Source organism: Helicoverpa armigera, chromosome 23, assembly GCF_030705265.1.
Source record: "Helicoverpa armigera isolate CAAS_96S chromosome 23, ASM3070526v1, whole genome shotgun sequence".
Taxonomy (NCBI): Eukaryota; Metazoa; Arthropoda; class Insecta; order Lepidoptera; family Noctuidae; genus Helicoverpa; species Helicoverpa armigera.
Genome location: NC_087142.1, coordinates 8,872,129 through 8,898,718, shown reverse-complemented (window position 1 = coordinate 8,898,718; position 26,590 = coordinate 8,872,129). Strand labels below are relative to the sequence as shown.

Here is a 26,590-nt window from a genome sequence, read left to right as displayed (position 1 = left end):
TGTTTACTTTGGAATAAATATTTGTGGGTATATAGATTATTTTGTGGCGGAGTTTTGGCTGTGAGTTGTATATAGGATGTATATGGAGTGTATATGGAGTTGGGAACAAAAAATATATAAAAGGAGTGTTAAGACTTACTTCTAGTGTAAAATAAGATTAGGTAGGAAAAATAATAAGTCTTCAGTAAATACCTGCTTATCAGAATTGTCATCGGGTATAACCTATGTATATATATAGTAAATAAATAAAATGCATAGAGTAAAGTCAACATCATTAATTATAATATAAGTCGGAAAATACAAATCCCAACCAATTCCGAGCTGTTGTTATAGTACCTACAATGAATATGATTGAATTTAATATAAATAATAATCATAGTTGAAGTCCCTATTATCTATGTAAACTCTACAATACACTTCAAACAATAACCTACAAAAAAGTATAGATAAATCTTTCCATACTACGTATTTCAAGAGAAAGCAAGATGGATAACCCGATATAAAGTTACATGAAAAATTAACTTTTCGAATACATTAATCAAGCATTATGATCGGTACTAAGAATAAGGATATAATTTACAGGCTACCGGTACTGAGCGGTAATATTTTTTTTGTCCTATAGCCAAAGTACCCCTGTGGTGTAGGCCGAAATCGTTTCGAATCGGAATAACCGCTGTAATCGATGCTTCAACAATCGATTTAATTAGAATTATCGGTACTTTTTTGGGTACTGTTAAGGTCAGTGGTGTTAGGACAGTTTTAATTCGCTTAGTTTATTTAAGTATACAATTTTGTAAACAGTTACAATTTTCCGATTTTAAAATAGTAAAAAGAAAATGGTAAAGTGTCTGTGTTAATTGAAAATAATCAGGATTATTTTTCATATTTCAAATACTCCCATATCTAATGACCATTTTTTCGATTACGAATGTTAAAAAAATACATTCTTGGTCGTACCTTTAGGTTAGACTGCCTCCAAGAAAATTAAACGTTTTCCAAAATATCTATTATGTAGGTATGAAGTAAATGCATAATAACACACATGAATTGTTTTAGGAAATGGAACCGAAACGTCTTGGCACCGCCCGGGAATCATAATGTGTGTGGCTAAAATGCAGCCGTATAGTAACGTGAAACATGTGAACTTCGTTAGAATATTTTCACGAAATTATACCGAGCATTTCCTGGTGATTTTCATAGCTTACGTGCCATCCTAGCTCATATAAAAAACAATGTCTAATGTTTGTTTAGTTTAACTATGTCAGTTTGGGGAATTAAGACTTCTGGGAATTTTAAGGTACCTAACAATTTTTTTATTAATTTCAATTTGTTCTATATTTTACCTAGAGAGTTAAATGAGTGGAGTAAGAGAGAGATTGAGAGTTTTTCAATATCATCAGTTAGCTTCTCTCTGATGAATAAATATAGCGGTTTGAAATATTTTCTATACAAAAGGTGTAAAAGAGTCAAATATTATATTCTTTTGACAAATATTATCTGGCGATTACAACTCGGCCTTAATATCGTATTGAAATACTCGATAAAAAATAATAATATTTACTTTCAGACGAAACACTTATTTTAATCGATCCTTAAAAACTTCTGTCTCCACCAGTACCTTCAGAACATAGTATACGCGTCGCCGTTTAAACACACGTTCGGTTCACAATAAAACAGAACCAGCCCCCTACTGATTTTTATATCTCATCGGTACTGAATAAAATTATACGCAGTATTCATAATTTACACGCTGATGTATGCACGGGAAGGCAAAACGAGGCCTTTTTCAAAAGATTTACGCGTCCAATTAAGAGTTTGTATTATGTTGCATTTTTTTTTAGTTTTTTTTTTCTTTTGAGTTTTGTTGGTGACTGTACTAGTTTTTCGTGGTTTTTGGAGTTTGAGGTAGGTACTTTAAGAAGTATATGGATAACAATAAGTATGTGTTCTTTTCTTACTCATACCATACTATGTATGTATTTGGGATTAGTAAGTCTATATGTTTTAAAGCTATGATTTTAATTTTTTGTGTTAGTCGCTATGGTAGTCGGGAGTAAAATTATGTTTTTTAAATTTTCTATTTTATAAATTATAACTTTTACTTAAAAGCCATAGAGTTAGAGAGGTGCTTTAATGTCCTATTTAATATGCAAAACTACAACTAGTAAATAAGGCACCTTTCGCACTTACACTAAATCTCAAGTTAACCTTCCAATTAAAATTACCGCATAAGTCGACCTGTACTAGATTACTCGAAAGTACATCTAAACAACATCGATTACATCAAAATCGAATGCGGTATCGATTCCACAGAATCGAGAACACGGTGAGACGGCACATATATTAATACGCTGTAGTCCGTAATAAAATTGGCTGACAGCGTTAAATAAGTGCCGGGAAAGGCATTTATAAGTAATCGATACATCGGTATGCAACCGATTCTAAGATTCGATTTATTAAATTTTGCGTCAGGTGTTGGGTTTAAAATGAGAATAGATCCGTTGTTTGTGGGTTTATAGTAGACGGTCTTTTGTTTTTCATTGTTCTGGCGCCAATTGTTAAACTAGTGTCTGGCTAGCTGTTTGATTTAAAAGCAGAGTCCATGGGTGATATAAATGATTAAGTATATGATGATAATGATATTGTTAGAAAAGTGCTGATTTATGAGCCAAATTTAAGCGTTTTTGAGATTTGATATCCATGATTAGCTATTGCTATCCTAGAGTTTAAAGTTCCATTTCGTTTTTATTGAACAATATAAAATGTGTTATAGGCTGATAGGCTGATGATGTCTGATAAAAACAACACTGAGTTTATCTTTTGCACGTAATCACATATTTTTGCTGGCGTGTGGAACCAATTTTCAAGAACAAAAACAAAATGAAGCAGAATTTTACACAAAGTGCACAAAACTTAATATAACAATGTGTAACGAGAAATAACAAAAACTTGCTACAATTTCCTGAAATTCAGGCAACTTATTACGAAACCAATTTCTGTGTAATTATTTGAGCCTACCCTATTTCGGGCTACTTCGTTCTATTTTCCCGGACAAAAACTTCGCTGCATTGTAGTAACCATAAAATATGTTAGTAAGTTTTATCGAAGATCGAAATCAGGGAATTCATTGTAATAACTTCATATTTCAAGCTATATTCATAATTTTAAATATTTACAACAAAACGTAGTTATTTTAAAATTCATTGTTGAATATTATACAAAACTCGACTTTGAAAGCTCTTAAATAAATTGTAAGTTTTGAGTGATGCATGTAATTTAAGATCAATGTAACATTATTTAAGTATAGGTACTAAAGTAGTACCGCAATATTACCAGGTATAAAATAACTAGTTTGATTAGTGAAAACATTAATTTGCAAGTTTTCAGTAAGTAACATTCACAGCTAGTATATTGAAAAAATATACATATTGAATATATTAAGCAACTATGTAACTGAGCTCCTCTACTTAGTTACTAAGGCAATTTGATAATGAGACGTGAGTGTCAGTCTTTTTGACTTCTGACTGGTTTGAATACCACTATTGTTCCTTCTGGGGCTTTGTATACCGGGGTTACCGTAGCTCCTTCGACCAATCCCACAGCTCCGGCAGGCTTTGATCCTAAGGTGCCCCTCAAAATTTCCTGACTTCACCTTGAGGAGCGAGTGTCATCCAAAGATGAACAAATAATGATAACCTAATCCCACAATTTAACACGCCTTCCAAAAATAACATAAACTACCCACTAACCTTGAAAGTAGCTCTTAGTCCGCAGATAGCTGACGGACAGGCGCAGTATGGACAGTCTGTCCAGCTTGCTGAGTATGTTCTGCTCGAAGGGCAGTAAGGAAGCCAAGGTGTCCAGCTCAGCGTTGAGACGTTCTCTGTGTCGCTTGCTCGGGTTGCTCTTCGTGACACCGTCTTTAGATGGCGGTTTGATGCTGTAACAAGGGTTGTTTGGTTAGTATTTGCTAAGTAGATGAAAGATTTATCGTACATCTTATAATTAGGTTAGAGTTCTCGTCCAATAAGTTTGCTAGTTTGTTTCTATTAAAATTACGATACTCAATGTAACAAAATGTTATTGTGTTATTATTGTTTACATGGGAAAGGCGCTAAATGGCCGAATTCAGTAGAGTTTCACAGTTCAGCAAATTATTTGACGTCTGTAGTTTTTACTAAAAATGGTCAATTTCAAGTATAAATAACGAATACTCAAGTTATACACGTTTAACAAGTTTTGCTAGGGAGCTACATTTTAGGATGCCTCATTTCTCTACATAAGAAGAAACCTTTTTGTTTTGAGATCGTAGATTTTTGACATAAGTAGATCTCATAGAAAAGTCAAAAAAACACCGTTCACCGCAAGGAAAAGGAATATGTAGTTACTTTTTCCTATTAACCCATTATAAGTCACCCAGTCTAACCGCATCAAGTACTAGCTTATATCGAATTACTTACAAACTTATTTAGCTTTCAATATTATAATACCTCTACTACACTACAGATTATCAGCGGCTAGGGTTAAAGGCCTTAGTAAGTAATTAAAAATAAAAACTAAGTTATGGCAAGTTGATGTTGTAGGCTTGGTCTTAATATTGTTATTAGTTATTCACTGGTAGTAGCTTTGTAGGTATATTATTCCTTTGGGGACTTGTCATAGTATTGCGGAAATAATATTACTATAGGTAAGAGGTATTGCGGAAATAATACAGGTATTTTTTTTTTAAGTTTGTGTGTGGTTATCTCTGAAATTACTAGACAATTTTCACAAATATATAAAGTTAATGGTACATTGAGTGTTCCAAAAAAACTTTTGAAAGTAAAGGGTTTGACATGAAGCTTAGTAAGTACATATAAATATGTTTGATATTGTTTTCAGTACTTATTCAACACGGGAAACGTCGTGGGAAACCAGTAGTATAATTTCTCATGTACTTTGATGTATATATTAAAATAAGTTAAATATTCATTTTACTTCAAGCGATTTATAATTGCAATAACAACATGCAATTGTTGCACATTTTTGCATATCAAGTTTTTGTTTGCTTTGAACTAGTATTTATTTGTAACGTTCACATAAATAACGGGATATAATTTATCATATTTTTATTTAAATATCAAATAGGAATCTTTCCTGATTTTATGCAATTTAACATTTAGAAATCAACAATTATCGGACCAGAATACAAACAGTGGAAATTGACTGAAAAAAAATTAAGCCCAAAAAAAAAACCAAGCTCAAAATCCAATCCGACCAAATTCATACGCACCCTACTCACAACACCATTTTATTTCGGATCATTCATTTCTAAGAGGCTATTTAAAATGACACATCACATTACTGAGCTGTGTTACGGTAGCGTTTGGTCTTGCAACTAACGAGGCTCAGGTCACGCAAACCAACTTGTTAGCATAACTTGTGCCGACGGATAAGGGGTGAGCTTAGTGCATTATTGTGCTTACTTTTTTAGTGAAATTGTGCTTAGTTTTTTAGTTGAGCTTGGTGCGGCGGCTTTTTGATGTGGCTTCGAGTTTTGTTTTTAATTGTTGGCTTTTTGCTTGAAATGTTATTTTAATTATCTTCGTATGGGGTCTAGGAATTGTTGTGTTATTTGATTATGCTTCAACTAGGGGGTGGGCATTCAGATCTTATCTAACTTTCCCAGAATTGTCGTTTTTATGTTTGATGAAAAATTTACTGAATCAATATCGAATGTCATAACCAAACAAATTCAATACGATTCCTAGTATTAATACCGTCTACAAACAAAGGTAATAACATGCTATAATGAGGCAGTTTAGCCCTGTCTCAACAAAGTGCAATTTATCAACTGTCAATCCGTTTTAGCGAAAAGTAGTTTCTGGAAACTATTGAACATTCATTAGATAGCCTACTAGTGTAGATTTTATCGATAGCTGTAATGTTTACCTAAATAGTGGTCTATTTTTGCTTGTTACATATGTTAAAATTGCTCTAATTTAGAGAAGGCCTTTGGTTTGGTTGCTGATTCATATTTTAGAGTGTTCATTCTAAGCTTAGAGCTAAACAGACGATTCGTAATGCTTACTATCTATAGAAACTATCAGGTATACTAATATGAATGAGTTTGCATATATGATTATACCTAATGCTGATAATGAATTTGTTAGAACAGTCTTTCGGCTGAAATTATTTTGTAAGATGTAGGTATACATACTAAGATGAGACCCTGATAAAGGTTACATATACCTACGTATAATTATAAATAAAGTAAATGCACAAGTTTTACCTTCTCATACTCCACGGTTTTGTCCATACACAATACAACAAAGTACCCATCTAGACAGCTATAAAAAGGTATTCAGAAAGAAATATTGATGTCGACCAATCATCAGCATTTACCTTCCTACCCGGAGTACCCGGCCATTACTGGGTATGCTTATTATGTCATTAAATGACGGCAAATTGTATTTATCGAGATTACAGTGCTTTAAATATGTTACTTGAATATGCGACTGGATTTGTATTACTTTTCTTGAAAGTTAAAATACTGTCTTGCAGCCGTGTGATCGGGACGAGGCAGGTTATTTTTTTTTATGATATAATGTGGATGTATATAGCCTTATGTGGCTACATAAGGCTATATTTTGGCTACATAAGGCAACATAGTAAGTAAATGGAACCCTTTACCTTAGAAAAATGAAGAAATAGAAGAAGAAAAAACAGTTAACAAAAAACAAGATAATCACACAAAGGAAGTTAAAAGTATCAAAAACAATAGACTGTCGCTCCAACTTAAACACACTGGTACTCAGCTGCATCCGGATAGACTGGAAGTCGATCCCAACATAATTGGTACAAGGCTAGGCAGATGATGGATACACTGATCATTCGCTCGTAATACACCACCATATCTAAATATTTCCTTCTATACCTACTCATTAATATAAAGAAGATAAAACATTTTTTTGTTCGTTTGTAACTCTTTCTCTCTGGCTCTGAGGCTCTTAAAGTACGTACTGAACCGATTTGAAAAAATCTGTATTTTGGAAAGCTAGACTATCACCGTGGACTGAAACCGTGTCAAACGTCTAGTCAATTCAAATATGAATAACTTATGTATAGTAAAACTCCTACAAACGTACATGTAACGTCAAAAAAGTAAAAGAACATAAAAAATATGTTGTAATGGTGTTCTCATTCAAAATATCATCAGGTTTAATATGATTACCGTATAATTTATTATAATTACTGCATTGTTGATGCGTTATATATGTTATTTGGTTGTTCTGTTTGTTTTTCTATAATTTGTTTATGGACCTCTCTCGTATTAGGTTAAGTTATATTAGTTAGGGAATAGAGAGGGGTGTGGAGGCGATTTCATGTAAGTATTATGTTTTTAAACTGGCCCTGTACTCTTGAGATTCTCAATGTTTTCAAGTCCCGTGTATCTACTTGTTAAATATATAATACAATATTACAATAGATGTAATATTGTAGTATTTAATAAGATAATTAGACAGCAACAGCAAATACTAATTACTATTGATATGACATTTTAATCAACTAATTATCATATCTTACTGATTTTTTTTTTCAGAATACATTTATAGAAGCTATTTGGTAACTCTTTGTCTGATGTCTTAGTGATTTCACAAGATTTTGATTCTTATTTAAAGTAAAAATCCGAACAAAAATCTATCAAATGCAGTGATACTTTAAAACCAAAGCTGGAGAACTATAAATTACATCTACCAATCATGAAAATCATCAACACCATTATTATTTAAACAAAACCCCCAACCAACAACGTTCATACATATACATAGCTACATTAACATACCCTTTATAAACTACCAAGTTTCTACCAAACAATTTGATGTCTGTATCAAGGGGGACTATTCTACGCATTTCTCTGTCCAATACAAATTATAAATAGTACATTAGTCATCGCCGCCCGTCGTTTTTGTTGATTTATTCAAACTTTAGTATCAAACGGCGCACGCGCAGGCCTTTGATATTACTACCATACAATTTGTATTCATACACCAGTTATCACTCAGGGGAAATTAAACCTTATGTTCTTAACTACAAGGTTGGTTTTTGATTGCAGTCTCAAAGTGCAAGTGCAGTATAAATCAAGTCCGATTATTTCTATAAATCGTAACTCGATTAAGTTATAATCGATTGGCGATTGTGATAGGTATCGTTATTATTATCGAGGGATATTTTTTTCATCGTTTCCTTTTTGTTACATTTCGGTTATTTGTGTTGACAAATTGTTATAAGGTTTATGTGAGAAAGGATGAGGAATTTGTGTTAAGGAGTCAATTAAAATTAAAAATTGTTCCCTTCATTCTAAAAGTTGGCAATAATCGCCATTGTTTCTTTAATGCAGAAGATTCATGTGAAAGTAACTCTATTTCTTTGTTGTGCTTTCAAGCCAAATCTACTAAACCGATTCAAATGCAATACGGTACATAGATAGCCTAGACCCGGAAAAAAGACATAGACTACTATATATCCGGTTAGGGTAAGGTATTTCCTCGAGAAGCAGATGGAACCAGGGGAAACAGACAGTTGGTAATGTTCTAAGGACAAAAAAACAAAAGCTGCCCACTGTATTATAAAGCGTTTTTATCACAATACAACAAAACAGTTATATCCAAAATTGATGAACCATGGGAACTACAAGAATCGCTTATTACATTAGACATAACGTAACGAATACATAATTGAAAAAACTCTTATATAGAAAAACTAAAATATCAACTAAAGTCATTAACAATTTCATTGCGAAATCATGGGCGTACCATAAACAATGGATTTAGAAGTAGGTACAAAAAGTTTTTAATGCAAAAAAAGTAATAACGTTTTGTCTATGCGTTGTGAGATTATTTTCTACTTTATACGGTTTGTGATTTTCGTTTAATTATAAATTAGTGACAATTTGATTCGCTAGTTAGTTACTGTGATGAAGTTATTTTTAATATGCGTAAACAGAAGTTGATTGTTGATTTCTCACAATAACAATATTTTTTAATATTTATATTCCTCGAGAGATTTGTATGCGTCGGTGGATAGGTAGGCATCATGGTTAAAGATTCTATGTAATAGAGGTATCATCACTGCATATTATAAAATATAGACCTCCACCACATAGGTCTGTATTGACAAAGGTCCACCATATAGGTCAGTATGTTTAACCTAAACTCAAAAACGACTGAACTGATTTTGATGCCTTTTTGCACGTAGATTGAGTGACTTACGATCAAGTTTTAATTATATGTATTAACATAATTCTAGCATAGCTGAAGTGGATTGCCAGTGACTCAAAACTATTTCCGACGAAATATTTTCAAATGTTTCTTAGTAAATCCAAAAATCCAAAGTGCATATAAATAGCTGGACTATTAAACAGTCGTTAGCTTAACTGTAGAGAATTACACTTAAACATGTGAAAACGTTTGATATTACGTTTGTTCGTAACTATTTAATGGTTCGGTGTAGGATAACTCCATTACTGTTATGGTTCGGTTGTTATTGGGCGATTGCTTTACGCGGTTTGAAAGGGATGGGTGATCGTATTGCTTGAAAAGTCATTTATAGGTTTGTAGGTTCAAAGATGAATGTGAAGAGGTAGCAACTACAACGCAACCGTATCGTTGTCGTTTTGAAAAGCGAAAGTCAAAAAGGATTAGCTTTTGAAAGTCCGTTTATGCTTTATATTCAAACAACAAGCTTCTTAAAGTTTAACTCGATTTAAGTCGAAGGCCCTGATTTCTGCCCTGCGTGTCATGCATTCTATTCTCGCACACTACTAAAATTGTACACACTTTTTAATTTCCCATTGCAGGACACAGGCCACTTCTCATACGAGAAGCAATGAGCATTAACGTACCCAAGAAGCATCAGAATTTCTTCTGACCAACTTTTTTTTAATATCTCAACATTAAGAAACCTTCAAAATTTTCTAAAAAATATACACCCACCTGCATACAAACAGTAACAGTACAAGATACCTGCTAAAAATAGCCAGCGTTCATGACCCGGTACGTACACAGATGCGTGACACCCGTTCGCATGTCAGCACGTAACAGTCATTCAGACTGTCCCTAGTGTTACCGTTTTCTTGGCTGCCAGTGTAATTGTTGTGACGTCACTGGCTACGTCATGTCTTGAGGAGTGACGTTTTCGTTGTGGTGAAGATGTGGGGTTGGGTTTGTGGTACCGCGTTCCAGGTTTCTTAAAGGGCTTTTGGTGTTATCTTCTTTAAGGTAACAAGGATTGGTTATATTGAATTTTTTTCATCTTATTTTTAGCTACTGGAAATTGTTTCTTGACTCATTATGGGTCAAGTGCCAGATTGATTGGCACTTTAAAAAATTTAAAATGCGAAATAATATATCTTATGATTGAGAAGACTCTAGACTCCAAAGAAATGCACAACAATATGTTTAGTTTAGGTATAAGTAATCTTACAAAGGTTCCTTGCCTTTAGAGCAACTTTAAAAAGTGGTCAATTCCAATAGTGGCCATACTCAAGACTAAGTTGTCTGTAAAGTATTTCCTCATTAGTTATACAGACAAGGAAAACCCGAATCTATTTTTGCCATACAGAAAATATCATTAAATTAACCATACAGACATTATTATAATACGATTATAACATGACCTTTTGCGTTCCACATAATACTATAGTTATTTACAATAATCTAATTTTAATAGCACCTAATTCAATTATTGTTTTATTTATAATCCGGACACCTATAATTTTGTAGGTATGCGTCACCCAGACGATGAAATTTCCTTTTGTGACTTTATCTTCATGTTTTGTGATAGTTGGTATGTTTGCGTCATTTTACTAGGAAAAGAAAAGGTTGAACAAAATAATGTTTATGCGAGATATTTCGAAATATAATTGAAAAGGACGTATAAAGACTAAGTGAAAAGTGGGATCAATGAATACAAATTAGGTAAATGATAAAAAGCTTATTGAGAACAGCCAACATCATGAGCCTTTTTGTTGTCCCACTGCAGGGAGCAGTTCTCTTCTCACGCAGGAAGCAATCATGACGCGGGTTCGCTATTGTAGATGTTTTGAATTCCAGTTTCTATGAGAAAACAATATAGAATTACAAAAATTATAACATCGACAGTACTTCGTGTATTTTCTATTATTTATTTTATTTCAATTATTAAATGATAAAGTACTTGCTTTTAGCCTATCCTGGACATATTTTCCTTCCCCCAAAAAAAGCAGCGTACTTTAGTTCACATCAAACAAACTGTAGTCAAAATATAACCGTGTCTACTCACGCGCAGCCGCGCTAAAGCCTAGTTAATAACAACAAAAGAAACAACACATGATTACGTCACAGCCGTGTTTACAAATGTGGAGTGTTGTGAACTATAATTATAAATATATTAGAAAGGTCGGCGGACGGGTTAAGGCCGAACGTTGCTTTGTTTTAGAAACTACTTTTTTTTGGTTTGATTTTGAAGTTTAAAGTTCGATGGTTTTTGAGTTTTAACATAATTTTTGTATGTTTTCTCATATAAAAGAAAGAATGAAAATTATTAGCAGAAAATATAAAAGAAAAAAAAAATAACAAATGAGGGATTTATTACGTACAAGAACCTACCTATTGATATAACGGTAATGAAATTGGTGCATCCATCCGCATTTTTATTTGAAACTGTTGAAGGTATACATAGGTAAACTGTCAGCCAACTAAGTAAGTATCTACCAACTTTACTGGTCCTACATCTTTAAAATAGTGCTCTTATGTTCGCAGTTAAAAGGTAGAAGGTACCAATGGATTGTTCATTCGCGTTATCATATTAAGGATCCAAGTAATTGGTACTTCGACATTTACACACACACATATATAGTATATTCAAAGGCAAAACGCCCCTTAACGGTCCATAAAAAATGAGCAAAATAATCCTTCCCATACAATAACCATTATCCCATAATAGGTATATAAATAAGCAACAATAATCCGATTTTCACGCCCAACCCTGTAATGCGATCAATTCCTTTTCACCCAACCCTCGTATCGATGTCCGGGGACAAAGAGACCCCGCTTTATATTGTGACAGGAGTTAATGTTGGGGGTCCTGACATCTCTACCTGACGTGAATGGTACAATAGACCCCCTGTTGGGGAACGTGTGCCGTATTGTCCGCATTTGCAGGGTTAGATAAATTGTAAGTGCACTTGTTAGAAAAATTGGGGTCGTTTTTGAACGATACTTATTGAATTTCATTGTGGTGTTATGGTACCGATCTGGTGGTATTTACTGTGATAGTTTTCAATATCAAATGAATGAACCCCTGATTTAAAACCAACTTAACTATTTTTAATGTAATGTAAGCATTTTCACAGGTAGATATGTAGGTATGTGTAGTAGATAGATTACCAACGTATTAAGTTTTCTTTTTTATATAAATATAGGTTGAGTTTACGTTAAAATAATGAACAGTTTGTGTAAATAAAAATGACAGATAGATTATTTAATATCTTCAAGGAAAAACTCCCGTTAACAACAAACAAATTGCTATTCAAATCCCACTAACCGTATGTTACATAAAACGTATAAACTGTCAGTCCTAACAGATCTGTTTACGTAGTTACCCTACAGACGTATAGAAGTCCAATTGTACACAAATTGCGATGATTTGTGGCAATCACGGCCGACTGTTATGTCAACTTATTACTGGACTGTATGTATGTATGTGAATTGCGATTATCGTGTTAATATGGGATCGGGGAATGATTTCCTTGTTTTCTATTTCTTTTAACTGTTAAAACATGCTAAATAAATGCTATAATCATCAGCCTGTTTGGTATTTACTCTTGTGAACCTTGAATATAACTTTTAGAGTCACTTTAAGAGCACATTGCAAACTAAATAGTCGGCCAACAGTAAATCGACAAACGGTCGGATTTTTGAAGAAAAATAATTATATTCTTAAGAAACAAATGAATCGCAAAAATCGAAGTTTTCAGTCGGTCTGATACTGGCTACCTGCCTGACCTTTTTAATGTGTGTACTTCCATTTGGCTTCACACTGTCTTATGAGCCCAAACAAACTATCGGCAGATTCAAAGTTTGTAGTGCCCGCTCTAACTGAAGTGCCATTCTTACATACCAGTGCAAACGATTAAACAGCAGTACTTAGGTAATAAACGAAATCCTTTAACGAATTCCTAAAAGGTTGTATTATATCTAACCTTGATGCACCTAAACCGCTAAACTTCCCATCCTAGCCTTGACAGAAATAGAAAAACATACTTGAAGCATTACGAGAAAAATCGTAGGAAAACGCTCGTTCACTGAAGGTTGTACGCGATCATGCGCGAACTATGCTATTGGCATACTTAATTTTACTTGGCATACATGCTCATCCGACTTTAACATACAACTACACACCAATCAAAAACTGACCCTATCATCTAGAGCCAAAGGTTGAAATTCAATTACAAATTCTCAAGCACTTACGCCTTTATGCTACCAGTCTTTTAGTTAGCACAAAAAGTCGTATACGCAGATTTTAATTCTCGAATTTGTGTTTTAACACAAAGAAGTTAATGTTGAAAATCCTTTGGTTTTAACTAAAAGATGAGTATTACTGTTTATACGTCCTAAATCTAGCCGATTATTCAATTATAAATATGTCTGTTTGGTGTGCGAAAAATATTTTTTCATAGTTTTTTATATTATTGAGAAAAATAAGCAGTTAATGGATATAAGATTTTTTATTGGTGTATTTTATAGATGTTAATTGCTGACAATTATTATACGTATTGTGTAGACAATAATGGTAGTACTCAAAGCTATTGATAAGTCAAGCAATAAATTATCATTCTTGATTATTAATTAGGTGCAATCTTCTAACAATAAGAAGTAAACAATGCAGATTAGAAAATGTATTTACTTTAGTGATAAACAAAGCTTGTTTGTCAGTTTTTTGTCCTTACACGAGTTTAAGCGTAATAAGATCTTTATCATTATCTATGCCACTTCTAGTCCTATGTTATGTAATTCTTTGTTTACCCAGAAGGTGATCGTGGTTAGAATAAACTTTTGAATCGGCTGATACCTGATCTGTAGTAAAGTGCGCGCTACGGTACATCTTTATATTGAAGAGCCCCATCAAACTATGTTCTAACATTCCTACCTGACCAATCACGATAAAATATCGCCGATCTTAGGAAAACCATGTTCCAAAGACATTTATTAGTGTTTAGACAAAACCATAACCTACGTACAGACAGACAAACAAACAGTTATAACGCCATTAACAAGAATATCCCGGAATATGATCTCAGATAGTTAATAATTATGAACATTTCACTCGAACTAGAATTACAACGTCTAAGAAGTTATTAGCTACTCACAGTTTTGCAGTAACAGCCCACATGCGGTGATAAACTTTATTACGTAGATAGACTAGTTTACGCATGTGGTATCGCTTGTTTTTTGGTTTACTGAAAAGTCTACTGTTCCTCATGGTTCTACCTATGTCCAAAGGGAACTTCTTCTCCCACCTAGATAAGAAGTAGCACCTGTCCTTTCTCAGGCTCTAGACTGTCTGTGTATCAGATTATTATCCTCCTCATTTAAATCGGTTCAGTAGTTTTGGAGTAAAAGCCTGACAGACAGATTTATTTTTGCATTCATAATATTAGTCAGAAATTGCAATAGTCTCGTATTAAATGTTTGGGTACTTGTATATGCGGTTTCATGAAATAAACTTAGACTCCTATTAAAATGGTAGTAGTCGTTGATTTAATTTTCCCTATAGGTACGCTCCTGTTTTACTGCACAACCTAAAGATTTCAAAGAAAACACAATCAAATACCTTAAAAATTACCAAATCAAAATTTTGTTCTTTTGGATCCCAAACGACTCTAAATTCAAAAACGAGTTTGAAAAAATGGTGGAGTCTCAAGATGTGCACTCTAACAGTGCTTATTAAAACTATATTAAGTGCGCTTGGGGCTTATGATACATAATGGAGCGTCATCAAACATTGTCCAAATCACGGCCAAGTCAGATGGTAATCTATTATTGTTGATATCACTAGCTTTGGTTAAAGTTTTAGATAAAATTATTGTCGTTACGACGTAAGTAAGTATGATGTGGTGAAAGACAGAGTCATTTTCGTGACAATGTGTATAAGTAAGAGGAAGTGAAACTGCTTGCAGAAGATGGTAGTTAAATACTTCCATTTCATACCATGGCAAGGTACTCTATTCATTAAGATATAACTACAACCTGGGAGTCTAAAAGTCAAGTGAATAGATTACTTTTAGGCAAGCGTGTTCCACCTTTGACCGCATCGTCACATGTAAGGTGAGAAAAAGATAAATGAACTCCATAATATTTACATACACAGAAGTTACTTATACTGTTTAGATACACTACAGCTCTATTGCTCCATCATCTTAAGTATTATGCATAAACTCATATTTTTTTTCACATAAATCACAAACGGCCAATGGATCTAAATCCTACCAAACACCCATAACCTACCACAACACCATATCTTAAACACCACCACGAATTAAACAGACCAATTGAAAATGAATTCAAACCATTAACCACAGCTATCAGTTAACAGGTAAGCCAAATAGCCCCCGCAGCGTCATTGTGATCGCCACAATACGGTCTCTGTGACCACACGAGCGGAACTAATACGGTTTAAGTGCCGCCAGTGGTAGGGGGGTTAAATTGTTAATCGTGCGATTTTGGTTCTGCTAATGGATATGGGATTTTCTGTGCTTAGAAGTTTGGGGGTAATCTAGGCTGGTAAGACATTGGAAAGTAAGGAGAACACTCCTCTTTGAAGCATTTGGGTAAATACTTTAATGAGGACGTCAGAAGTGGCTGCTTGTAAAACACTGGTTCTCAGCTGCATTAGGCCGACCCCAACATAGTTTGGAAAAGGGAATGAAATGAGATGCACTAATTATTCCTCAGTTAAGCAAGATTTAACCCGACGTAGATTTATAACATTCTCACAAAAAATACAAGTTAACCTCAACTAGAACGCAATACAACTAAAAAGGTTATAATAACTCAACGATTGATTAATTGACAAAAGAAAAAAAAACTCAATTTCAACGGTATTTTACTCAAGTGCAAATAAAAGGACATTGCTCATGAATTTTATACAGAAAGGTGTCGTAAACTGGTTTGTACTAGATCAATACGATAAAAGTACTCATTAAAGTACGCATTAACACTTGATATATTAGATTTGAGAGCGAACAAAGAGAGAAATAAATAATTCAAGAAAAGAAAAAAAAAACAGATATTACTAAACTTTATTTTCTCACTTACTGTTATTTTTTTGTTAAAAAAAGACAGTAAAAATGAAATAAAATGAGTAAGTTTTTTTTGCGACATAATGTATACAAATTCATTCTTCTATCGAAGCAGCAAAAAGTGAGTTCTAATTAATATTATATTTTTATGAGGACATGCCCTAATATGGGGTTGGTGTGAACACGTTTGTGACAATAAAACCGTGTGGGACTATTATTGCTTATGGCAACAAAAAACTAGTGTAAGCGACTTATTAATAACTCGATATACTTACCTACGTACTCTGAATACCTAATACAAACGGCCTCTTTCCAAGAGCTAAAAAATTACACTGAAGTAGAGTATTTTTTGTGCAAGAAACAATGCCTTAGGAGCAATAGGGAAGAAGCCTTATGTTCACAAAATGTGCATATGTGTTCTCTAAGATTTGTCACAATTATTTAATGAAAATATGTATATTTAACCTGATGCAAAACAAAGCAAAGATTATGCTTGACCATGGTTTGTCCGCAATGTGAGTCAAACTTTTTAGAAAAAAAGTGGTGGTTCTTGGACATGTATTATTAGCTTTTTTAGAAAACTGAAAATCAGAGTGCATCAAATTAGTTTTTGGCCACAACTCACCGTCTCAATTATCCTCAATACTCTACTAGAAGCCATGTACCTATGTCTAACTAACACAATAATGAATTAATCAATTACCAAAAATCTATATTTTTTACTATCACACATTATAAAGCCATGTATTCACTGAGAAACAATTGTTTATAAACACTGTTTCAGAAACAATACATATAATTTTGTTTCTGTGGACGATGTGGACGGCAGAATTTCCGAAACATTGTTGCTGCAAACATCTACGTGATGTTTCAGAAACTGTGTATCTGAAACATTGTTTCCCAGTGAATACGTGGCTTTAAGTACATAGTAATTAACATTAGTATCTTTTGTTCAAATACCATAGCTATCTTTTAAACCTATGTTTTACATTGAACATAAAAAAACACATTTGACAAAATTGTAGTATGTCTAATTTATCTCTAGTTATATTTAAGGCATTGTTATATAGTTTCATACCCATTAGTGACGTTATACTTATCTTTGCTTACACTTTAGTGATGTACCACTTATCTTTGCTTATACTTTAGTGATGTAACAGTTATCTTTTCGTACACTTTAGTGATGTTCTATTTATCTTTTAGATATACATTTGTGTTGTGTTACTAAGTTAAAGAAAGAGGTATAAGGCCGTTTGCATAATGTTAATGGCTTAATGAATAAATGCAATAGACTGTTTAATGTACCCTTTAAGTTCTTTAATTGTATTATTGAGTGGTTTAGCTCAGAAGTTTGTTTGTAATGTAAAATACCTACCAGATGATTTAGTACTACATGGGTAAAGTAGACCCATCCATATTTCACTACAGGTTAAATATAGTTACCTAACTATGGCCCAAAAAATGACTATGCGTTTGATGCAATGTCTTCTTAGACTGTTTAACTTTAAAAGAAGGTCTTAATTACAACACCATTGTTTTTTGTTAGAATTTCCATGCTGAATGTCCTTAATTGACTAAACATAAAAAGACACATCACTTAAAAAAATATCCAAATAAAAGATCAGCGACCAAAAAGCACAAAAACTAACATTTAAAAATCCACACATAGCTTAATTAGTCCGCAATTTCGCGCGGAGACGAAAAATACTAAAAACAAAACAAATCCAAAATGGCTGCCGCAAAACAACGACATACCGTAACGCTCGATTTGCGATACAAGGAAAAAAAGTCGGTCTGAACCGGCTCGAGTCGAGTCGGGCCAAACAGTAGTCAAACAGAGCAACTTGATATGTAGATGAATTCGCGAGATTGTACACTACACGCCCGCAGTAAAATTGGATTTTAAAATTAAACCTTTAAATGGGTTTGGTTGGTTTAGAGGTGGGGTGTGAGTAGGTGTTGTGTTTGATGGTGTAATTTGTGCTGTTTTTAATGTTTTGACCTGTTAACAGGACGATGACGAAGGTGACGATATAGGAAATCGACGATATAGAGATGACCAGATACATACATATTTGAAGAAATAGTCGTATATTATGTGTGTAGTAGGTACTTGCGGCTGAATAAAACTATAAATTGGCGTAGTGATTTCAGAATATGACAATACTCAAAATATGTATACCTACTTAAACACTGAAGCGCTTGCGCGAGACGTCAGATGGCTTACATCAAGGGTCAAAGTTTTATTTAATTATATTTTTGACGAGATCAGTAATTAAGTTTTTATCATTTGCTTTTCAATAGTAGCTTTTCAATCATTTTGCTCTACCAATACGTTGACTAACCAATCAATTTCTGCATTGATGACCCAATTAATGAATAAATATTTGTACCATGAATCATTTGGGATCTGACTTTGAATTCCTTCCTAACGATACATTGAGCAAAATTATAGTACTAAGTTTCATTCGTAATTTCGCCCGTGTCTCGAGGCAACGTTCTACACCCGGATAAAAACGTAAGTAATCCACCCCCGTCTCTATACTAGCAACTATCTATCTCTACGAATTTTATCTCAATGATTAGGTAATAAATTGATGATAACTTCTGTCGAAATAATTATGTTCTTTCCGTTAATTAACCTTGACAAATCGCAGCGATTCTGCGAACATACTAAACGGTCCCTAACAATAAAATTGTTGGCATTCTAAGAATAAAGTTTGCTCGAGTGCACACTTCGTTCTAAATCATAATAAAATGCTGCACTTTTTCGATTGGATCGATACTAAAATATTGGCTGTACTAGTTTATTAATGCGGTTTCTCTCGCGTCTTGGGATAAAATATAGTTTATATCACCGGCGTGGTACGCGAACAAGTCATTAATTTTTGACTTCTAGTCTAGCTTCTCTAAGTCAAATCAAAAATTTGCCCTTCATAAAATATCAGGTTTTCCAGTACTTGCCTTTATTCCAAAGTTAAACTACTTACTAACTAGATAACTACTAATTTATAGTTTTTCATACTATCTACAAATTTTTCCTACTAATTTATCGTGGAAACTCATTTTTTTTACTCTGAAATATTCATCATTTTTTTTCCAGAGAAATAACTTTTACAGTCTTACAGTCTTCAGTTCTGTCAGTACTTTTTACAGTCCCTATTCTTAAATTTAAACTATCTAGTGTATTTAATTCTACGCATACCGATACAGAATGGTATATACAAGCAACCCTGCCGCTGCAATCGGGAAATGCGGTCACTATAATGGCTTTGCCCGGATCGATTACACCCCGGTGAAAGAAAACTTTCAGAGTGCAGAATCAAGCGTTTTTCTGTGAAATGGTTCTAAGATTTTTAGATTTTTCTATCATAAGATATGAAAAATATAGCTTTGTAAAGTGATTGATATAAGTGTAGAAATATTGATTTAATATTTTCGGTGGTTTTGTCTTTGAAGTTACTTGAGGAAAAGTGCCACCAACCGCGCAGAATCGCAAAGTTTCGGGGCGTTCCGTTACCATAGCAACGGTGTCATCTGATTTAACCCTGCGCGAGCGGAGGTGTGGTCTCTAACACGATTTTCTCACTAATCCGATTTGAACACACAATTATTTGTTAAAGGCGTCACATTTTACACCTTTCCCCGTGTTTTATTCATGTTTTCTAGCACTGTTGACCTATGACGTGACAACCACGCCCTGTTCGCAATTCAAGATCAGCAAATCGTGGGCATATGGAAGGGTATGTAAAAATGAGTGTATGGTAAAATAGTCGTTAATATTTTGGGATAAGAGCCAATGTTACTTGTAGATTGATAGTTAAGTACCAAATATATGTATAAATATAGATAGGAAACTCGTAGGTATGATTACTGCAGCTTAAAGATGGCTGAAACAACTTTTACTGGTTTTCCAATAGGGACACATTACATTATGTTATAAATAATGGTCTGAGCTTCGTAGGTATTAGAGAAACTCGATTTTTGACGCATATCTTTGTAGTTTATCATAATCTGCTTCGTTTTACTCGCGTGACGTCACAGAAGGGACATGTAGCGTTAGCTGAAGTAAGAAAAAACACAAAAACGAAGTATAAAACCATTCTTTCGTGAAATAACCGTAGAAAAATGGCTCGCATCGCACAGAAAGCGATCGATCGCCACACCTTTCGGCGTCAACCGACTTCGAAAATTAATTAATATTAATTTAACCCTTTCAATATCACTGTGGCTATAAAGTACCATACAAATAAGCCCTGTAGTCCACAGAATGCTAAGCCAGCAAGCTATAAAGCCGCTAAATCTGAGGTAAGCCAATAAAAGGGTTTTATTAAATGAAAACCTATTGGATTTGCCGGCGGCGCGTCGGCGATGCATTTTGTGGTGCGTTAGGTGTCGCTTACACTGGATAGAAAAACTGCACAATGTTATAGGTTTTATTTTTATTTTGTGGTGTGGTATTGTGTGCACTCTTTGTATGGGCAATGAACAAGCACGGAACGAAGGTAATATGAAAGTTTTCATCTGTTTCCTGATGGAATTAAACCATGATTTAATAAAAATATGAGAAATGATTAATAGTAGCTGTTTTATTTAAACCAAAGAACACAGAGTACAGACAAAGATACAGATACAACTTGAACTATACAAATCCTTACAGCAATATAATTGCTTTTTCTTTAATTTCCAAGTACGGAACGCTTACACAAGAATACTTCAGAAAATACCAGGTCATAGTGCGAATTATGATATCAGTTGTATATATTATTATGCCATAAGACACAACGTCACTTGTCACAAACATTCTAAGAACTGTCACACCTCTAAACGCAGTAAATACCAAAACAAACTGTCAAATAGTAAGTATTACGGACAAAAAAACACAAAATACCACTTACACTGTCAATTCGCACCCCTGAACTTAACCATACAGAATTATAAATAAAAAAGCTTATTATCATACATTTTGTACGTGAACCGCCAGTCAGTATGAGTCAGCGTTTTATCAGCTCACTGTGCGCTCCCCCTAACCCTTTCCCTAGCTAGTTGAGACGGCTTATTCGATTAGTATACGTCGCTGATTGAATTAAGGTGAACGCTCCGGATTAGTTCCTTATATGTGATTTATTTATTTTAATTGTTGTATGTATTTAATGGTATTTTTACAAAGGGGCTGCAGAGAAAGGGTTAATTTGACTGCCTCGTTTATCTGAGGAAGAAATAGGCATTTTATTCTAAACATTTATGTTTTTCAATATAGACGTTTTCAGTTACATATCATGTCTTAATTTCTGAATTGGTTTGTAAGCAAATTGCATAGATATACCTTGTTTAATTACATGGTAAAGGCAGATTTTCAAGATTATTTGCTGCACATAGGTTTGTGCTTAAACAAAATAGAAGAATATTTAAAAACCTTGGTGATTTTTTTACATTATGTTATATTCTGCAACCAGACAGACATAATACTTCAACAGAATCTTGACACTACCATCACACTAAATCATAAAAAAACAACTTTCTTTTTTAATTCTTAAGCTTTTTGTCTTTCAAAGAAATTGTTTATCACAAGCCCATAGCCACAACTCTTGCATGAAACCAAGTTTATCACTCTTTACACACACATGCTCAAACTGCAGTTGTTCATACACACTCACACATTCACAGACAGACAGACGGAGAGAACACGGTTGCAAAAAGCTATTATTTTAATGAGTGTTAGCCGAAGCATGGAGGGTATATTTTTTCATAGCATCGCATCAACAATATCTTGGATTGTTTAACATTTATAATTTACATAATTCATAATCATCCGACTGGTGAGGCGTGGTAATACCGACAGCGTTTTAATGTTCATGAAACAGTGACAGCTGAATTAATTGAAGAATATAATTAATTTGTAATTTTCAGTCAACATTAATTTGAAGTTGAATTAATATCTTGCTACACAGATATTGAGCGTTTAGCGAGACTTAAGGTAAGCAATAAACCACAAAAGCCTAATAAGACGTAATAAGGTTTTACTTGCTATCCAAAAACACTGAAATGAAATAATGCTTAGACAGGTATGTATATTGTACAATTGATGATATAATTTAACATCAGTAACATCGACCTATTCTCGCTTATTTTAAACGGCATACAAGCGTATTAATACTTCCACTGGTGCTTAAACTTTGGATGTCATTACGTTACCCGCTCCGCTACCATCCCCGCTAACAGTGCGACCACACCCCAGTACCTAATCATTTTAATTGCTGACACAGTTGCATCGTCTTGAAGCACAGCAAACTGAATAATACCTTTGTTCGTTTTCAGTAAAAAAACTTAGCCGACCTAGAATCTGAACAATGCTATTAGGCATTTATTAATTATTATCAATCAATGACATTGTGTTAAAGATTGAGACGCTGTGGGAACGGCGTTTTTGTCATATTGTGGTGGTTTTATGGCGTTTTTGTGGGGCGTAGTGCGATGTGGTAATGGGGTCGCGGTTAAGGATTTAAGAGCCGTGACCCATGTAGTGTCATGTGGTAAATACTTACCTACATGGTTTAATGACTAAGAAAGAAGTTGCATGTATGTGTTTCGCTTCAATCGATGAATATGTGGACGGATCGACAATGTGCTAGGGATTAAAACAAACTTAGCTTATCGTATAGACCTGGGAAATTAGATATTCTTGAGTTACCTAAAAGTCTTACAATCAGTTTTGAAGAGTTGCAATAGCCAAGGTAACCTTTTTCACCATTCAGCCTGAGAATGTTTATGGTAACATTTACTTTTTTATCAGATAATATTATCAATCAATCTTATTATCACGTTATATGTCATTCATACGCATATAATTGACAGCTAACTGCACCACAATGCATCTATGAAGTCATTGCAAAAGTTTCTAAACATATAAAAACCGTTGACGCACAAACTGACAGTTGCATGTGTCACCGTGATGACATCAGCCCCTATCATGATGTCCCATCACTTAAAGAGTACACTGCAAACTTTTAGTCGGCCGATAGTTTGTTTGAGCTTATTAATCAGTGTGAAGATGTATGCTAGTACGCACATTACAAAGATCAGGTATTTAGTTGGTATCAGGCCGACTGAAAACTTTGATTGGAATCAAAAATATTTTTTTCCAACCAACGGTCAACTGTCTTCCGACTGTTTAGTCTGTACTGTGCGTGGTTACTATTAGAATACCCGCACAATTGAACGAAAGTTTTCAGTTGATCTGATACCGGCTAAATAACTGATCGTTATTATGTACACACTCCCATACATCTGTACTTATCATGCACCCAAAAAAGCTATCGGACTACTGAGTACTCTAACCCTCCAATGAACAGCGAGTATTTTGTCGACAAAGAAATGGCAAAATAAAAGTGAAAAGTCGACAGAAACAAAGTGATTGTGCAAAATGAGCTTAGACATTGTACACAAAGTGTATGCCAACAGTAAAGTAATAACTGGCGTTAGTTAAGGCAAACACTCATTTGTGTGGTTAAAGGTGTAAGCGGCAGCGGGGATAATATGTAGCGGATGTTATTAAGGGAGTAAGATATGTACCTAAAATATATGTGTAGTAAATGTATACAATGTTAATGTAAATATATACTGTAAGAGTACCCTTTAGGAAAGACACATACATACAAATCGATAAAATTAGATTTAAAAAAATCATTACAAACAAAAAAAAAATCTTCGTCAAAAGAATCAATAACGTTTTAGGGAACTAAAGGTGCGGTAATAAGAGTGTTGTGTCGAGTGTCTACACGCATGTTTAACTTATAATATAACACACGTTACAATCCTGATATCGTTCAAAATTGCACCAAAAATAAGTTTTCCTGAGTTATATCAAATAACAATAGAATTCGTACCACATGACAAACAATCATAATATAACTACAACAACTACTAGCACACGTACTAAAACAAAACAAACAAACCTACATACATAATCATTGACAATAACACATAATCGCCACATCTTATGCCTTGTACCTCAACATTATCGGCCGTAAAATCTCGATAGCACTAATCGCATAAAGCATCGCGAATTCGCATACAAATTTGAATAATTAATAAACTAATTAATGGTAAAAAAGCGCCGTTTGTAATCATAGTGTGGGATTGGAACGTTTACTTGATCATTTTAGGGTTAAAGATAAAGTGGTTCTTAATTTTAGTCCGTTGATGAAACAGTGAGATTGATAGCTGGTAGACCTACATAGAATTTTGAATATTCACTTAACAAATATCTAAAGAATTTAAACTGGAAGTGGACCACAACGTAGTTGGAAAAAGGCTAGGCAGATAATTAATTAATAAAAAAATCAAGAATCTTCTGGTAATTTAACAACAATAATTATATGAATGAATCATAAAACATGTTTTACTGTCAATAAATTCTATCTTCATTATGCAAAAGAGATCTTAGAATATGATCCATTAATCAATAGTCTTCTTTTTTCATTATTATGAAAAAAATGATCCTCATGATCTTTAAAGACTCCTAAAGATTCTTTCCTTGAGCTTTTAAAACAAACGTTAAGACTTTTTGGAAAAGACATACGTCTTTTAGCAATCTAAGTAAGGAAACAATCTATCACTCTGTTATCTTCTTGATTTGTAGGGAACCCGCCCTGAAAAGAACAGTTTTAGGATGTACTGGCATTCTTAGTATTTTTACGAGTTGAATAGAATTGAAATATCCTTAGTATGTGCAGAAGATTCTTCGGTTGTAGAGGCATACATGAAAGAAATGAAAGTGTTTCGATAGTATATGTGTGTATATCTGTTTGATACTTTTTAAATTCAAAATGCTGGTTTGATTGATTTCTTAGGTTCTATGTTCATGATATTACAAGTTGTTTCACAAGTCTTGAGACTATCAAGCATTTAAATCGGCTTAGCAGTTGAAAGCCGGACATACATATAAATAGAGTTATTTTCGCATTTCCGATACTTATTATTAAGAATTAACCGACTGTTTTTTGTTCTTTTTTATCCTTTTTTGGATTAATATAAAACCGCGGTAACGTTATAGATTTCTCAAATTGCTTTCATATACATGAAGACTTCTCGCGATACAGTTTTATAATTATCAACGACATCAAGAACAAAAGAAATTTCCTTCAATTTTCCTCAATGGCTGCTTCGTTAACATAATTATTATTTACATTGGGTAATGAGTGCTTATTTAAAACTTCCATGTACGGAATCTCCAGTCGAGCAAAGACTGCTTTTTCTAAACTGCTGTGGAAAGTCACATTCTTTGCGAGAGAAATGATATGACTCTATAATAATTGTTGGGTAGTACAGTTTAGATAATGAGTTAGAACATTATGATGTTTTGTCATGATAGATGTCTCTTTTAATTGATTGCCTTTTAATTGGTGTTCTTTTATTTGCCAGGAATTGATTTGCGTGTTTCTTTTTTTTAGTACAAATTATAGTGTAAGACGGGGAACGGTTGATGCGTTTTTTGTAACTAACAGTGTGACTTGTGGTTTAGAGTAAAAAATCGCGGCTTAAATCTGTAATTTGTTGTGTTGGTATTGATTGGCATTGTGCTAATTGATTAGCCTGTTTGATCGTATAAAGAATTGTGTAGATTAACAATAGTTTAGTTACAAGAAATATTCTGCTAGCTAGACAGCTAAATTACCTACTTTCAGAAATCGATCTAACGTTTAGATTCTAAGTTGTAATCTAAAACAAATTACTCTACATACGCTTTACTTATAAACTTCCCTTATATACCTATGCTATCGACTAGCATAAAAAGGCATATCCAAAAAACAAAAAAGTTAAAAGGCTACGATCACAATCCTGCAGAAATTCACGAAAACCCAAATTGTGGTTCACAAAAAAATCGAATGCGCAGTCCTGAAAAAATTCAATAAATAGACGGGAGTGCGAGCGAGATGGCTGTTGCCACCCCAGACTGGCCACGCCCCCTTTCTTACTGTTAAGAGGGTAGTCTAAGGGTAGTCTCGGGGGTACATGCTTATTGTTATATCTGGGGGTGAACGCACGGGGGCTGTAATTGGGCTGCACGTGGACCCGTTTTTGGGAACGAAAAATTGGGGTTGGTGCGTAAAAAATAGGGTAGGTTTTTAGGGATTGTTGGTACTTATATAGCAACTTATTTTTTGTACCTACTGTTCTAGGGTGAAATTGCGTTGTTTTACGGACTTTGCAAATACGCAACCATACACATAAATAAGGTGTACATAAAAATATACATGTTTATTTCTA

General features: G+C 33.8%; 1 protein-coding gene across 3 annotated transcripts in view; it reads right to left on the bottom strand.

Annotated features, from left to right (window-relative positions):
* LOC110374023 (aryl hydrocarbon receptor) overlaps positions 1-26,590 on the bottom strand; it is a 105,627-nt gene that overhangs the window by 45,829 nt on the left and 33,208 nt on the right. For 2 of the 3 annotated variants that reach the window (XM_049837547.2, XM_049837546.2), the window contains exon 1: positions 3,750-3,884. The gene's annotated coding sequence lies outside the window, so the exon portion shown is untranslated. Of the gene's footprint in view, positions 1-3,749; positions 3,941-26,590 lie in introns of those variants that run through there. The other variant, XM_049837548.2, reaches the window with a different exon arrangement.